Genomic DNA, 17,461 nt, shown 5'->3' with positions numbered 1-17,461 from the left:
CGCTGTCCGGTTCGATGAAGATTTTCTCAGCACTGTTGTCGTTGTCGTTGTCGTTGTCCTAGAACCAGATGAGCCAGGAGGAAGAAGACATTTGTGCCAGCAAGTTCCAAGTCCAGTCAGAGCCTTTTATATTAGCAGGTTTACCAGAAAAGGTAAGGCAACGAAGAACGTGTCCTACTATGTGAAATCACGGGTTGATTGAATACTTGGACGACGTAATAAATTAAGTGTCTTAAAATTAACCGTTTCCTCTCGAAACTGAATAATTTACATACTAACCTTCTCCCGGTTAATGTTATAGTTTAAGAAAATCCACTTAAAAAAGCCATGAGTAAATACAGGACTCAATAAATGTATAATAGGCGGACTGTCAAACTCGCCATGTCCAGGTTGCAATTATCTCTCAAGTCTGTAGATCCTGTCAAAGTTTTTTTTTCTCACTTTGTCCCCCCAGTTCCTCACACTTTAATTCCTTTCACAGTTGAAATAATAAATATTCATGATTTGTGTTGCAGATTTCTTTCCCAGCTGATAGGGTGACGTATGCGTGTATGTGTGTGAGAGTTTTGGTTGCGGCGGGGGAGTGAGGTAGCGAGACTTGCTATTTGAATTCACTACTGCGATGCTTCGGAGAATGGGCATCCCTTCTGAAGGAGCGGATCGAAATAAATACTGTAAATAAACCGGACAGCTCAAATGTAAAGAAATAGGCGAAAGGGAGCGAATCTTGCGTTGCATCATTATCTTCGCATTCGTTTCCTGCAAAAAGACATGACGGGAGTGTAATTTAAATGAATGGATTCAAATTAGGTTTATATTTATACGTATATTTTTGTATTATCATTTTGCATGTGTTTATTTTTAGGGAAGCGGCTTCAAACGCACCACAACCAAATATTTTTAAGGTAACGCGAAATTAAGGAAGAGCTGCTGGTCTGGGGAACCTTATGGATTAGAAGCCTCAAACGTTAATTGAAGCAACCTTCTCAGAGCGCCTTCCTTTCCCTTGACAGCTGCGAAAGCAAAGGAGAGCTGCTCTCGCCAGCGACAGGCCGAGCACCAGGAGCGAGTCATCCTCTATTCGGCCACATCGATGTGCCGCCGAGTCAGAGGGGCACAGATCGGCTCTGAGTGAAGCGGTCGCCCCGGGGTGTACTTGTCTGGGGGGGAGGGGGCGACACATTTGAAAGGTGGGGTGACAGAAAACCAAACTCTTGCTATAAAGAAAGAGAAACAAGGAAGCAAGCGGAATTTAAAGCCTCCAAAAAGACAGGAAGCACGTATCCAGGTAAGCGCTTTCACAAACGCACAGTATGGCAGGATTTACTAGTATCGCTGTCCGTTAACTAGTATTGGACTGCACTGTAGGCGCAGGTGGCAGTAGTTCCTGAACCCGGCTACAGACGTTACAGTGTGAGGCGAAGCTCCTTCATAGGTTTTTGGCAGTTTGCGGGGAGATGGGTTGGGGGGCTGAATAAGTGAGCTGGATTTTTGTTTTAGGACGCCGGCATGTGGTTGGGTCTCCTATTTCAAACATTTGTATTTCTTCTCCTTGGACTCTTGGGACTTCATAATTCCTAACCTGCAATATTATCATGAGCATCATTAAAATGCTTACTGCAGCGTTAGAATAAAAATAAGGTCGGGTGCTTTAAACTTGAACGTGTCTCGTTTACACATACATGTTTATCGCACCAGACTTGAAATGTTATAGCAGCTTCATAAACGACTTTAGACAGGAGTGAAATACACCGAACTAAAATTACATTGAATGGAGTAAAAAACTAATTCTTAGTGCGCTCTATATCTGTAAGCAACATTATCAGCAAACGATTCTTCTTGCGTGTGTGTGTGGGGTTTCTGTGAAACGTGCCGGCGAGGAGGCGATTACATGGAAAGGTGTAACGGGAGGGCTCGTAAAGGTTCTGTTGTGAAGGGGCATTCCCCCATTTAAGTGTTCTGTGAATTAATTATTCAGCTTTTCAGTACACGCAATGTGCATTTATTTAGACTTTCCTCTCGTTATATCCTCACGTTGTGGAATCCGGTGATCTCTTTCCATTAAAAAAAATAATGGGTTACATAATGCGTGTTATTGTGCTACATAGAAATCGGGTACTTTAATCTGATCACTGGAAACCTCAAAGGATTAATGACGATTCATACTGAATGGTTGTGCCAAAACAGATGATCAAAACATGGAATGGGGGTCTGAAGTCCAATGCCACACAGTTGAATCGCGTTGTAAAAAAATGCTTATTTATGTCGATTTCGAAAAGCTTATTATGCTTATTTATTATGCTTATTAAGCTTAAATGCTTATTTATGTCGATTTTGATTTGCAAAGATGCGATCAAATAATGCCGTCCCATTTTCCCAATAGTTGGTCGTGCAATAGCTGGGTCTGACAAATATAACAGAGAAAGGCTTGTTTTAATATTTGCATGAAAAGGAGGAAAAAAACCTGCTGGTTTGCTGAAGGGTTTCCCCTTCCAGTGAAGTATCCAATTCAGCGAGGTCTAGCAGTGAGAGAGTAGGTAGGAGTAAGCAAACTGGGGTGCATCATGATTAATTTAGAGCAGCTGTCGTGCTCTGTCTACATGTGCTGAGGTCTTGTTTATTAGGGATTCAAATATAGCCACTGCTCAGCAAGTCTCTTTCCAAAATAGGGAAAGAGAAATGTCGCTCATGTTGGTTTCTAGCTCCGCCGACACTCGTCATCTCTGGTGATTCGACATATCGTTTATATGGTGTGGTGGAACTGGGTCCGTAATAAGTCTATCGTTAATTACTAATAAAACCTTAATGTTTTAGTGGGGAGGTCATTTTCCCACTACATTTGTCACGTCAGTTTCGCCTTTTTTATTGTTAGAATATACTATATATAACGCACACGCAGCGTCCCAGATACATCAGCTTTACTGATTACAAACGTAAGATTGAACCAAAAAACTGTTCCCCAACGTCTCTCCCCGATCAGTCAGATGATACAGAGGTGTGGGAGATGACAGAGCTAATAGCTATGTGCTCTCAGCCGCGGTGCGTAATGTAACTACACGGCGCTGGGTTAATTTAATCATTCCTTGAACACTCAGTATCTTATCTGACTGTGGCTGATATTATTTGGTTAATTAATTCCTTTCTGCTGCAAATAATTTGTCGAAAGTTAAGCAAGTAATGTTAAGCCAAAAATCCGAGTGAAGTTATGTGAGAAATTACTAACACTTGCTGTTCGCGATATTGAACTGGTTTTCATGGTCACTCTGAACGCTGTCAGTCAATAGTACGTTAGGAAAGTACTATTCAAGCTTTGCTTTCTTTTGATTGTTGTTTGAGTGTATTTGCCTTGGTGGACGTGTAGAGGGAACATCCGGGCTTATAATGGGTGCACTTTGAGATCGGGAATGTCTTTCTCAGTTGCCCTGTGTAACTTGGCTTTAGTATATTCGTGAATAGTAATACATAGGTGCATCTAAAATATATTTTTGAGTCTGTGTGACTTTTTATGTTATCCATATCTTTATATTTGCCGTTGTATTCTGTTAATTCTGTGCATGGTGAGTGAAGCGCAGAGATGGTGTTCAGTTTATGTGTTTGTTTATTTCAGGTTGAAGGCATCTTGGGATTCTTGTCCTTTCTGAAAAGCATCCAGTAGTTTATTGGGCCAGGTGGTCATACAGTATAACAGATGTGTGAAGTTAAACAATTATTAATTATTAAGCATTTCACTTTTCTGCTTTACTAGTGCAGCTCGGAGAAGCATGGACCCAACAGCAGTGTAATGAGTCTTCTCAATATATTTCCCTGTGTATGAACACTAGATCTTAGTTAGAGGCACTTGTGACAGGCCTCATCGAGCATAATGAACCCATTCCAGTGATGTCGCTCGGTGCTCTGTCAGTGGCAAGGTGGTCTGGCAGAGTGAGTTAGTCACTTGTTCTGTGCATCTTGAGCGCCAGTCTAGTGCCTGAGATGGTGGCTTTAGGAAAGGTCTGACTGCACATGGCTTGAAGGCTGGTGCAGAGCCTTTGCACAGCATAGGGTTCTCTCTACACAAAATGTGTTTTGACAGGAGTTTATCCTCTCAAGCGTGAGAATTTCATGCAAACTGTATAGACTTAGGTGGGGGATTGCTAAATGAAATACAGGAAACTGCGTTAACCCTGCAGAGTTTTAAATGCTTTTTGCACTTGTGATGGGTCTCATGTCTCTGGGCTACATACCAATTGAGACAGCTCAAGAGTCTCTCTCGCTTCCTGGTGGACAGATTGATATGTCACCCTTCTAACCCCTTCATAATTCTTCAGGTTCATGTAAACATTTTCCCTCACTTATGTACCTGGTAAGACTTGGAGTCTGTAAATAATGTTTAAAAACTCCTGTTGCCTTGTGGGTAATGAATCTATGACTAGCATGTGACCCACTTTAAGATAAAATAGCAATAGTGTCAAGATTTAATTTATATTGTAACGCATATGGCCGACAGGCACTGTGTAAGAGCCGGTTTACCAGAGTGGTGACGTTGCTGCCCTTCCCTGTAATAGCAGGACTACAGCCCCTGGGCTGTAGAGAGATCTCTACCTGGGTAGTCCTGGGTTCGAGCCCCCGACGGTGCAGGGCCGACCTGAACCCCGTTGCATTACAATATTTTATGATGGCGCAAAAAGGAAGCCAGCTGTGGATCACAAAATTACAGGCTGAATGTCCTTTTAAAGCTAGAGATAATATATTTTTTGAAACACCTGCATTATTGATTGTTTGAGGTTTGTGTTTCACTCATGCCTGTAGAAATGCAGGTTAAGCAATGTTTATATACAGTAGCAGTTTCTAGGTCCAAAAAACAGCAAATGAACAAATCATTTCTAGACATTTTGACAAATGAAAGCCTGAAAGACCTGCTCCAGGAGTAATGCTGATTATCTCAGGTTTGAATCCAGAGTGTGTCACATGACAACTGTCACTAAGATCTCCTAAAGAAGTACTGACAGACTGCAGACTGACAATGTTCTCCCTACTGTGGCCCAGTGTCCACTGACAATGTTTCTCACTATCCCTGGGGTGTCCAGTTCTGTTCCTGGAGTACATGTGTATCTGCAGGTCTTTATTCTTACCCAACTCTTAATTAGCCAAACCATTTGGTTACTGATGTGGCTGGACCAATTTTAGAGCTTCTTCCAGCTCTTCAGGTACTGCTACTTTAAAGGGACATTGAAGCTTTGTAGGACCAGGATTAGACATTCTTACACTACTGAGTTTCTAGCCCAATTATTAAATAACAAATTATGGTTATAGTAACAGAGTATGTAATATGGTATGGTATCCTTCTTATATGTTCTTTGATACCTTGTCTTCTGATAAGAGCTCTCTATTCATCATATGTACTACTGTAAAAGAGCAGATTAGTATCATCCTGTACTTTTTAATGGACATTTTAGCAGTAACAAGAAGTGTTTTCTACACAGTTCTGTTGCCTTTCAAATTTATCCTCACCATGTGCTATTTTATTAACCTGTGTTTTTTGGCCTTTGAATATCAGAAATTAATGTGAAATTAATGTGTGGCCCAATAAGTTTTTTACTACTGTACTTTTTGGAAATAACTACTTTAATAATGCATAGCCCTGGAAAAGAGACATTTTCACAGGCATAATTCAAGGATAGTTGAAAAAGGAAGCTAGGCACACAAATAAGTTCCCTGGAGTATTAGCTGCTGCATTTAGGAAAATAGGACATGCTCTCTTTGGCAGGCCTTTTGGAGGCAAGGGAAGATAAAAGGTGGATTGAGTTGAGTCCATCCCTGACCATACCTTTTCATTTCTCTATGTGTGGTGCAAAAATAAAGAACTGAAGAATGTGTACTGTACTTATCCTTGGCTCAAACCTGGTATAGGAAAATGTAAAATGATGGTTTCCTAAAAAACAGAAATGAAAATGTGGTGTGTGGTCACAGTTAAGCAATTTATACTCAGACCACAGCTTAACTTCCTACTAAATTTAGAGGGCATCTTTAAAAACCATGTGAAAGTACAGGTAAAACTGAGAACTGGAAGCACTTCTTTACACAAAGGGATGTGGGAGTTTGAAAGAACCTTGTCAGCCAAGTTGCCAAAGCCAATATCCTGTTTTCTTTCAAGAAACATCCAGATAAGATATTGTACTAATACCACTTAGTTTTTAACTCATAAATGGGCTGAATGGCATTTTCTCATTTGTAACTGTTCTTATGTATTGCGTTTTTGCTGTGTTTGCTATTTGATCTCCAAATGCTTTGGTTACGGTCCTTTCAAATTCACACACAGAGTCCCATAGGGAATCCCAGACTCTCTCACTAGTTTGCACTTAGGTCAGGTTGCCAGGACAGCTCAGTTTTAATAGTGAAATGGAGTGGTTCTGTGTGCATTGCTTTTAGCTGTGCAAGCATAAAAAATTCAAAACTGATCTCAGCCAGGACGGGACACCCCATCTCTCTGACGTTGGACACAGCATGTGAAATTATTTCCATTGCAAAGTTCACACTTTATCATTTCTTTCACATGTGGTATTAATCCACATGGGTGCAGTGGTTAGCATTGCTGCCTCACAGAGCTGGGACCTATTTGCATGATGTTTGTATGTTTTCCCTGTGTTCACGTGGGTTTCCTCCTACAATTATGCCAGCAGCCATATCACTCTGAAACTCACAACTAGCAACCCACTGAAGCTAACCAGGTGTGAGCCTGGTTAATACCTGGATGGGAGACCTCCTGGGAAAAACTAAGGATGCTGCTAGAAGAGGTGTTAGTGAGGCCAGCAGGGAGCGCTTACCCTGTTGTCTGTGTGGGTCCGAATGCCCCAGTACAGTGACGGGGACACTATACTGTAAACAGGTGCCGTCCTTCGAATGAGACATAAAACCGAGATCAAGACTCTCTGTGGTCATTAAAAATCCCAGGGCGTTTCTCGAAAAGAGTAGGGATGTAACCCTGGTGTCCTGGCCAAATTTCCCATTGTCCCTTACCAATCATGGCCTCCTAATAAAAGAAATCTCTGTTGTGAAAAACCTCATTACGGTCCCCCTGATAAACGTTTAGTGGAAACGCACTTAAAAAGAAATTTTCCACTCCAGAGCTGCTATCAGCCTTCATATCTGCAATCACATACCCAGTCTGATTTTGTGTTCAAATATGGTTCCCACTATTACTAACATACTGTATGACTGACTGTTGAGACAGTTTGAAGCCAGCTTTACCTGTATTTGACTCCACAGTTTTTTAATGACACAATGTCCTATAATCTATTTACTAAGGTCATATCAAGTCTCTAAACAGATTCCTTGGCCTAAAAAAATGTTTATCTGATATAGATATAGAATTGTACTCGAGCACACCTACATTCTCAGCCATCACTTTGGTAGAATCTAAATCAGAATTTTAAAATTATTTTGCACAACCAGATGTCTCAAAAGGCACTTTGCAGTTACATTTCCCTGCTTTTTACTACAGCAGTTGAAGTGATATACCTACAATTTTTACTCCCAGCTAGAGAGCACAACTGGGGACTATGTGGAAGTGTTTAAAACTGTGAACAGGAGACACCTCTTTACCCAAAGGGTTGTGGTACTTTGAAGCTACTGCAATTGTGTTGAAGCCAATACTCTTTTCATCTCCCCACTGATAGCTGATGTGTGGTGAGTGTTCAGGCGCACTATGGCTGCAGTAGCATCATCCAGGTGGGGCTGCACATAGGTGGTGGTGGAGGGGAGTCCCCATTACCTGTAAAGTGCTTTGAGTGGAGTGTCCAGAAAAAAGCTATGTAAGTGTAAGCAATTATTTTATTATTATTATTATTATTATTAATTCAACAGCATACTGGAAGGTTAATTTGCTTCTAGGAAAGCTGGCCCTGGTGTGAGAAAATGCATATCTCTGTTTGTGTCTGTTTGTGTCTCATGATGATGGACTGGTGCCCAACCCAGGGTGCACCCTGCCTTGTGCCTGTTGTTTTCCAGGAAAGTCTTTGGCTACCCTGCGACCATGGACTGGAAGAAGTGGTTAGACAGCAGATGAACGGATGAGTAGAGTAATCTACGTTTGTTGGGTGTACAGCACCAAAGAAAGTGACGAAACTGAACTGCGAGAAGTGCATATGGTTGGTTGTTGAAAAAGTTGGCTTTATATAAACTGACAGTAATCCCTTCCCAAAAAGCATAGCAGCAAATCCATTCTGGATCTCTGTGGAAAACTGAATATTGAAAAAATAATGTGTTGTCTCATTTTTTATTTGCTCCATAGAGCACAAAAGATGTGTCAATTCTGCGTGAGCAGTAGTCTCAATGTGCTGTGTTAATGCGGACCACAATGGATTTTTGCTTAGTGCTTGTGAATTTTAACTCCAGAAGCAGGCCTGAGAGAGCTCAGTGCCTTTATTTTTATGTTTTGATGAGGCCCTCAGGATTAATTTTGCCATGAATATCAGGGGTATGGAAGATGCCTTTCTTCTTGCTTCTCCATGGAGTTGGATTGACCCTAGTGCTCAGATGAAACTAGTGTAGCTCATTAACCATGAATGGTAAAGCAAGAGACTCGGATGGGAAAACCACTCAGTCTTAAACTGCACTGGGCCATAGCCCTCTGGAGAAAACCGGTGCAAGGGAAGAAAGATCTAATTTAATTTAAAGGAAAATAAATAAATGATTGCATAGGAGAGACCAAAGGGAAAAATGGAAGTGGAAAATAAGGAACTTGTAAAGCACATTTTTATTGCTGAAGCAGAGATGGTCTTTTTTTCTGGGCAGCAGACCCCTTTTCTGTAACAGCAGTTACTCCCACCCGGGACTTGACCCCACAGAACTCTGGTCCAGAGACCTGCCCACCACTCTGTACTGCTGCCCATCGTGAAATACTAAATCAATAAGATTTGTTGTCGGTAATAATTCTTTCATACATTTTGCATTTGTTTCTGGGGATCCCCAGTTCAGCATTTGAGTACCTTCAGGGTTGTTAAAGCCCTAGCTAAGAACTACTGAGCTTGTGAAAGCTGTGCTCAGCGCACCTTTGTAAGTTTCTGTTGGTTCAGTATTCCCCCGTGTCAAAATATGATGACATTCTAATGTTTAATTTTTTGTATTCAGCATTCGTTATAGTTTATCTGCTAACACTCTGGTCTATAAGTAGCTACAGTAGCAATGTTCTCTGGTTTTTGCTTGTAAATTAGGCTCAGCACTTTTTAACACTTCATGTGTACATCTGGCTCTTAAAGCTTAAAGCATGTCCCATCAGTTAAAAACTGATCTTTTTCAGCATTACATGTCTGAAAATGTTAAAGACAGTATGATCATAAAAATGCTCCAGTTTTATTTGTACTGAAATGTGGTGTTAAGCCTCCGCCTTGATAGTTCCAGGGCTAAAATGTTTCTATTTTCTCAATGCAAACAGAAATAGTTTCACAACATTATTTGTGTTTTGTGTTTGGTTTTTAATTCCCACAAATGCAAAGTGCTTCGTTTTGTTTCAGGAGTTACTTTCTGTATTCTATTTGCGGTCTTAATGAGATGCCTCACACTGCTGTTGGAGCTAGAGAAGCTATATTTTATATTTTATCAAGATCTTATTTTTACTGCAAATTTCACCCTAAGGATTTCTGTCCTGTTGCTTACCATAGACCTTTATGGATTGTATGCATGTATGGATTGATGGTATTGGTTTTGCAGCCTGTCAGTCTGATTTGCTGCAAGGCTTAAGGCTGTCATTTGGACAATAGACAGAAAATCTCATTTAAGGAGTGCTGTCTCAAATGCAGTTTCCTATTACTTACGTTTTTTTTTCCCTGTTTTCATGTGTGACTCTTAATGTATGTTTCTCTGCATCTCCCTTGATAATTGACCATTTTTTTAAACACCTTTTTAAAGGCACAAGTACTATTACAGTACATAAATCTGAACGGAGCAATCACTTCAAATAGGTCCTCTCAGAGCTGAAAAGGGGAGTATGTTCTGAAGAAGAATATTTTAATGCACAAACATCATCTCTTAATTTTCACTTATGGACTTCTCATATTGCTAAAGTTGATCAAATTTGAAGGTGTTTAAAATAAGGAAATTACTCCTAATCACAGTCAATTAAGCAATTAAGATCAGATGTGGAATGCAAATAAGTGGGCCCTTTACTTGTCAAGGTCTTGAGCTGCCCATAACTGCCTTAGAGTTTCTGTGGTACTCCAATGCCAGTCTCTAGTAGATATTCTTTTTTCTGCTGAGAAATCTTTTCAACATTACAACAAAAGACCTAACCTCCTTTTTCTGAGGCTACTCTTAACTTGAATCATAATTCTTTATCATAGATAATTATGTTCACAGCAGAAATATAATTGCAGATAAGAATCACAAAACATATTACAAGTTGGTGAGCAGCAGGACGCTACCATCCCAGTAATGGCATAATGCTGACTCTATACAGCTATATGCCATTTTCTTTAAACCGCAAATGCTTTGTACAGCTTATGGGTCTGTTAAAGATCAAATAGCTATCCAGAGAAAGGACATTAAAGATTAATTTATTTTTCCCAGATATTGTCTTCTAGGTTGCAGTTTTGAAGAATTAAGGATTTAGAAATAAGCTGTTTAGTTTGCTTTGAAATATATCCACACACCCCTGAGAGGTGTCAATTCTCAGCACTGGTGCTCACAGATCCTTACCGGGCGAAGTGGTGGCTCTGTGGCTAAGGATCTGCGCCCGTGGCTGGAAGGTTGCTGGTTCAAATCCCACAGAGGAATTCCGCAGAGGAATCCTACTCCGTTGGCCCATGAGCAAGGCCCTTAACCCAAACTGCTCCAGGGGCATCTGTCTGTATGTCTGTGTCTCATGGAGAGCAAGCTGGGGTATGCGAAAAGACGAATTTCTAATGCAAGAAATTGTATAGGGCTAATAAAGTGATGTTATGTTATGATGTTACAAAATAGGCCAGAGGAAAAGTCATAGTTTTGATTTTGAAAGGGGTTTTTCTCAGTATTTTCAGTAGTGATGCACTTGAGTACAATTCTCTAGACATAGACATTTCTGTAATTATATATCTATACAGAATTAGATTCTATGTTTATTAATTCGTCAAAGTAGCATAGGATGTAGCCAGGGTGCTCAGTATATACAACATACTGTATATAACATTATTATTATTATTATTATTATTATTATTATTATTATTATTATTATTATTATTAACACAGGGAGATTTTCATGGCACTTTTTCTCCATTTGACCTAGCATTTGACCTAGCTAGCCATTTGACCTGCATTAGAATATCACAGCAAAGTCATTTAGTATGAAAGGAATTTGAAAAGTTCTGAGCCCAGAAGAGAAGACATATTTTGGCTCACAGCTCAGCTCCTGCACTGTGAAGGGAGTGTGAGCACATCAGATTGTGCTCTTACACCACCCCCGACACCCCCTGCCCCCCACCCTAGGTAAAAGGTTTTAATCTTTTGATATACAGCAAGGCGCACAGCCAGACGACAGGAGAGTTAGAGCCACATATATAGTAGCTGGTTATCTCTCACTGATGGCACTGCAAGCCTGCAGGTGCCGATGTCTGAGAAGACCTAACGCCCACTCTGCCACAGTTATAAGTGGTTTGTGAAGTGATCCAGGTTAGAGCCAGCAGTATCTGGGCTATAGAGCTGATTTGAAAATCTTTACTGCTTGAGCATTATTTATGTGTTTATGCTAGGTAACACTTGTGTCTTCAGTAATTTTCTGTGGTTCGTTTTCAGACTGATGACAATTGAAATCTGATGACAACACAAGGCTTTATTTTTATACTATTTGCATTAACATAGGCGGCAAGTAGTTGCAATGATTAAATGGACCAGAATACTTTTTGAAGGGCTCTCTGTGGTAAAGGAAACACAAACCAAATTGAAAAGTTAGAATATACCCCTTTTAACTTTCGTTTTAACACTTCTGATAATATGAGAGCACAAGGGCATAATACCTGAAAGCTCTAGAGATAGATCTGTGTTGTATAGCTTTTTGTAAGAGCTAGATGACAGGAGGTTGCCGTCTTCTAAGTTGGAACAAACTGACTAAATCTCTCGTATAAGCAGGCCTACTCCCACATAACCATGGCAACCATCAGCCCGTACCTCCCAAGCCCAGAGAAGTGTTTACCAGCCCTGATCCTGGAGTACCCAGAGTGTTCTGCATTCAGGTCTTAGTTGCACAAATAATTTCTTTTATGTGTAAGTTTTCCTAGAAGTGTAAAAAAAAATGTATCAAAACGATATATTTCAACTTTTTATTTGTTGCTCTCACATAGTTTTCTAAACCACCCCTAATTGCCCAGGTGGGAATGAGACTGTGTCAACATAATGAGCCTTCTTTGTGATGTATCGACTCATTTGTGAAATGCCACCTGTTCTTGTAAACAAGAATCCTGCATGAGAGGGGTTCTGAAACCCGATGTTAGTATGACAACACACAGCAATTTTCATTCTTATTTCTTACCTCGTCCTTCTGTTTAAGAGCTGATAGTGTTTTGTAAATATGTTTTTTATGTGAACAACACAAATTGGAATCGCTGTTTGTGTGTTTTCAAGTCTTGTCCCAGTTATGAGTTATGAGCTCTGCAACCCCCAGATGGGCAGAATGGGGACGTACTGTAGAAGCAGATTCCTCAGAACCCCCCCCACACGTTCGAGGCAGTCAACTCTGGACATGTGCCATGGGCTACTTGGCACCACACAGGACAGTCTGCGCTGATTGGAGGAGGGGAGCACCAGCTGCTTACCCCTTGCTCATCTGGAAGAGCCTTGGCCAACTTTATCTCAACCCTACGCTCCGGGAATCCTGGTCATGGTCAACTGGTGATGTGATCCGGGTTCAACCTGGAGATGCCTGCATGGTAAAACTCAATCCTGAGCAAGCGCCTTAACTGGTTGAACCACTCAGGAGCTCAGAGGTGAGCCCCTTTGTCTTCTGGAATGAAAACCAGAAGACAATGGAGTAGTCCAGGATCAGAACTGGGAAACCCTGTCCTAGGTTATCTCCCGGATTCTATTGCTATCTGATCATGTATTGAGTCCTGGCTTGATAGATAATATTTGTATTGCTGTCAGTCTTGATTGTATGTTGTTGATATTCACAATATTTACTATTCAGACCTTCAGAAACATTGTTGCTATTATACATCAGGTGTGGCAGCACTCTGAAACAGTTATTAGCTTTGTTGCCTCACAGCACTGGAGCCCCGGATTCAATTCCTGGGGTTTTATCTGTGTGGAGTTTGCACGTTCTCCTCACAATCACCTCTGTTTTCCCAAAGTCCAAAGATATGTTGGAAGGTTAATCGGCTTCTGGGAAGATTGGGTCCAGGATGTATTGAGTTTGCCCACATTGCATGCCAGGATAGGTTCCAGCTCTCCTGTGAAACTGAATTGGAAGAAGCAGTTAGAAAAATGGATGGATGAATCACATTAATAAACTACAGAAAACAATGGTGTACATTTACCAGAACTGTACTATTCACATATCTTTCACAAACAGTACTAGATTATATTTTATCTAATTACATGAGTAAAAAAGGACTTAGAACTTATTTTCGGTAAAGCGCCTTAGGAATAGGTGTAAAAAAAACAGCTTACAAAAGTTCTTTTAAAAGTGCACTTTTATAATTGGTGACAGAACTGGTTAGTATTTGTAGGATCTCTTTTCTGGCAAGCAGTAGTTCAGAGTCCTTTAAATGTAGTGTAGTGGAGTGTAGTGTTACACGTTTTGAAGAACCAAGGACTTTTCTCACAAAGAGATTAAGCTGTGTTTCTGGCTCCCGGCAGAACTGTTACACTCTGGATAAAGCAACTGCAAGCAGCGTCTTTACAGAGGAAAGCCCGGAAAAAGAACAGTGATTATATGATTGTATTTGTCAAAATCCTGGGCCGAGACTGTGTGTATAAGAACCCTCACAATGAATGTTCCTTTTTGACACTTTTAACTTCAGAAAATGAAGTAGTGAAAAAAATAAAGCGTTACTGTCGTCATCTGAGCAGCTGATCTCCTCTTTCACAATCGTAGTGCCACTCAAGCGATTGTCAGAGGAAACGTATTAACACGAGTGATTTTCATTGTGAGATATAATGAACTGTTGGTATTTTGAGATGTGAAGTCAGGTCACAGCAAAAATTGGCTCCTTTTTCCCTTTTTATCAGATGCGAACTTCATGCCTAGATAAATGTCACAAAAGGATAGAATACAACTTGTCAATGTGTTGTTTTTTTTCTAAGTGCTGTTCTGCATACAGGCATTTGTGTTGGAGACCCAGAATAGCATCAGTACATGTGCTAAGAAATCTCTGTTGTGAAAAACCTCATTACGGTCCCCCTCATAAACGTTTAGTGGAAACGCACTTAAAAAGAAATCTTCCACTCCAGAGCTGCTATCAGCCTTCATATCTGCAATCACATACCCAGTCTGATTTTGTGTTCAAATATGATTCCCACTATTACTAACATACTGTATGACTGACTGTTGAGACAGTTTGAAGCCAGCTTTACCTGTATTTGACTCCACAGTTGTTTGATGACACAATGTCCTATAATCTATTTACTAAGGTCATATCAAGTCCTAAACAGATTCCTTGGCCTAAAAAAAATGTTTATCTGGTATAGATATAGAATTGTACTCGAGCACACCTACATTCTCAGCCATCACTTTGGTAGAATCTAAATCAGAATTTTAAAATTATTTTGCACAACCAGATGTCTCAAAAGGCACTTTGCAGTTACATTTCCCTGCTTTTTACTACAGCAGTTGAAGTGATATACCTACAATTTTTACTCCCAACTAGAGAGCACAACTGGGAACTATGTGGAAGTGTGTTTAAAACTGTGAACAGGAGACACCTCTTTACCCAAAGGGTTGTGGTACTTTGAAGCTACTGCAATTGTGTTGAAGCCAATACTCTTTTCATCTCCCCACTGAGAGCTGGTGTGTGGTGAGCGTTTTGGTGCACTGTGGCTGTCGGTGCATCATTTGGGTTGATGCTGCACATTGGTGGTGGTGGAGGGGAGTCCCCATTACCTGTAAAGCGCTTTTAGTGGAGTGTCCAGAAAAGAGCTATGTAAGTATAAGGATTTTTTTTTTACTTTGGCTTCATTCAAGATCCTTGGATCAATTAACGACTACTTACCAAATTGACTTCTTAGGCTGAATGCCCTTCTCTCATTTATAATCATTTCACTATTCTTATCAGAGAGGTACATCCAGCCCCCTGGCAAAGAGAAATGGTGTGAGAGAAGATACCCTGAAAATGGACTGTGGTCAGAAATGAACCTTTGACCAGAAACAAAGCTGTCAGTGTGTGACTGCAGAAATAAAAATCTACATGTTACTTCATTAGTTGTAACAACACAATGGGAGAACTACTGTGTAACTAAATATTTTTGGACCCCTGCCCTTGGCCTTTTAACACCTTGCATTTACAGATGTCACAAATCACTCCCATTTAACAGGTTCTTCAGTAGCAACATTCATACACACTGCGCTGTAATGTGTGGGCTGAATTCAGGGTGCTATCTGCCTCACGGAGAGGAATTTGTTTTCAAAACTCTCCTGCGGGCACATCTGTCACACTCTGTTCGGTTTTCAGTTAACATGGAAATGGTGTTTGGCTCGGTGGCACCTTCTAATTGGCATTTCCAAAGGACTTCATCGTGCACTGTTGACCTCGGAAGACCTGACGTCATGCTTCTGACAGCGGTTTGCATGACCTGCTATCTCATGCCTTTTGGACACTGTGACGCACTGACAGCAGCCGAACACCTATGGCTGCTCTCAGCTGTACATGTGCCGTTACATAAGCAGGCCAGAACACACTGGGAAGAGGCAGCATGTGTGAGGAGGCAGATCTTTGGCAAGGCAGCACATACTGTATCACTCATCCAAAATGTAATCTTCACCCACATGAAGAAAAACACGTGGAAAAAAAAACAAGAAAAAAGAAAGCAAAACACGTGGCTTCAAACAAAAGTCAGCAGAAGGAATGAATCTTGGTCCTTTTTTAAAATTAGGTGGATAAAGATTTGGTATGTGTGTTTAACATACAGTAGTGTCGCCAAAAATATTATAAGTGACATACACAGCATTAGGAGCATCATCCTAATGCATTTTCCACCATTATTAACCGTCCGGCACATTTTCAAACCAGACAAAATACAATATAGCAATTTCTGATGTAAAAAAAAGTAATGTTGGAAATCCTTTGAGGATCTCTTGAATTCACATGCTGAAAAGTGCAATGTGGTGATTTATCGCAAAGGAATGAAACGAATGCCAGTTTAGTGTGGTGAGTGGTGCTGTATAAATGCAGCGTTATGCCCATTCAGATAAAGTTGAAACCTTCCGTTTTTCTGCCATCTTTTTTCCATTGTGTCTGTTTCATTGCTCATCTTTACCGGGAGATTTCAGGAGAGTAAAATTCTGCTTTACAACAGTGCTTAGTGGAAGCGAAATTGAAATTGCTGGTGCATGTCGTGTCTTTTCTTGTCACCTTGATGCATCTTGTCATACAGGAACAAGTCTTAATAGAAGGCCATCTGCAAAACTGCTTTTTTTCTGAAAAAATTAGCTTCTTAAAATGTAATGACCATTCTGTGTAATGATGATGGATTTCAGAATTGGTCAGCTCAGGCTGTGCACTGGTACTGTTTTACCTACTGCAGGTAAACAACAATAAATACTTTCAGGCCTTCTGTGCAGGCTTGTGCTTTTCTAGTCCAGCAATTTCTAACTCTAGTCCCCCAAGATTAGAACACAAGAGAGAGGAGGGCTACTCAACCTTACCAGCTCAATTTGTTGCTGGGAGTATAAGCGTGGGTGTTAATGAAGGTGAGGAGATCCATATGTAACAGGGAACAAGTTTTTATTTTCAATGGCAACAGCTTGGTTAGTTGACCTTCCACCAAACCGTCTCCAGTCCTAACTAATGGAGGAAGTATTAAAAGACATACTTTAGACTCAGCGGTATTATTATAATGATTCTTGCCCTCCCAATCTTTTGTGACTCAGTCGTACTGTGCCTATATTCACCCCCTTCCTCTGATGTACTACTTTGTTGAATTCCAAATGATGAAAACATCTGTTTTAAAGTGGATATTTTATTGAAGTTATAATGCTCAAACTGGGCACTTTATGGGTGAAAGAAGTCAATTGTCACCAAAAAGGTGGGTGCATCACTCATTCAACGAAATGGGACATCAGTGGAAAGGGCGACAACTTTTTCAAAGGCTTTGTAAATGCAGTCCTTCCAAGCTTCCTGCTATGTTGCAGGGTACTTGTGTTTTTTATGGTCCTGCAGTAGTCTTTTGGGTTGACTTTCAGGATTGAAAATATTTGTATCAGTTTCTCTCATATTTTCCTTGGTTCAAGACTAAAGAGATTAGGTTCCCTTACCTTGCCTGTGCATGACCTTCCTTTGACCTTATTAGCTTGCTTTGAACT

At 40.5% G+C, this 17,461-nt stretch overlaps 1 protein-coding gene across 2 annotated transcripts in view; it reads left to right on the top strand.

The window, feature by feature from the left end:
* The first annotated feature begins 582 nt into the window (after window positions 1-582).
* Window positions 583-17,461, top strand: part of slc8a3 (solute carrier family 8 member 3) — a 138,408-nt gene continuing 121,529 nt past the window's right edge. For both annotated transcript variants that reach the window (XM_015351227.2, XM_015351225.2), the window contains exon 1: window positions 583-1,288. The gene's annotated coding sequence lies outside the window, so the exon portion shown is untranslated. The remainder of the gene's footprint in view (window positions 1,289-17,461) is intronic.

This window comes from Lepisosteus oculatus, chromosome 8 (genome assembly GCF_040954835.1).
Source record: "Lepisosteus oculatus isolate fLepOcu1 chromosome 8, fLepOcu1.hap2, whole genome shotgun sequence".
Classification (NCBI taxonomy): Eukaryota; Metazoa; Chordata; class Actinopteri; order Semionotiformes; family Lepisosteidae; genus Lepisosteus; species Lepisosteus oculatus.
The sequence above is the reverse complement of the archived record's forward strand: the minus strand, read 5'-3'. Positions and strand labels throughout refer to the sequence as shown.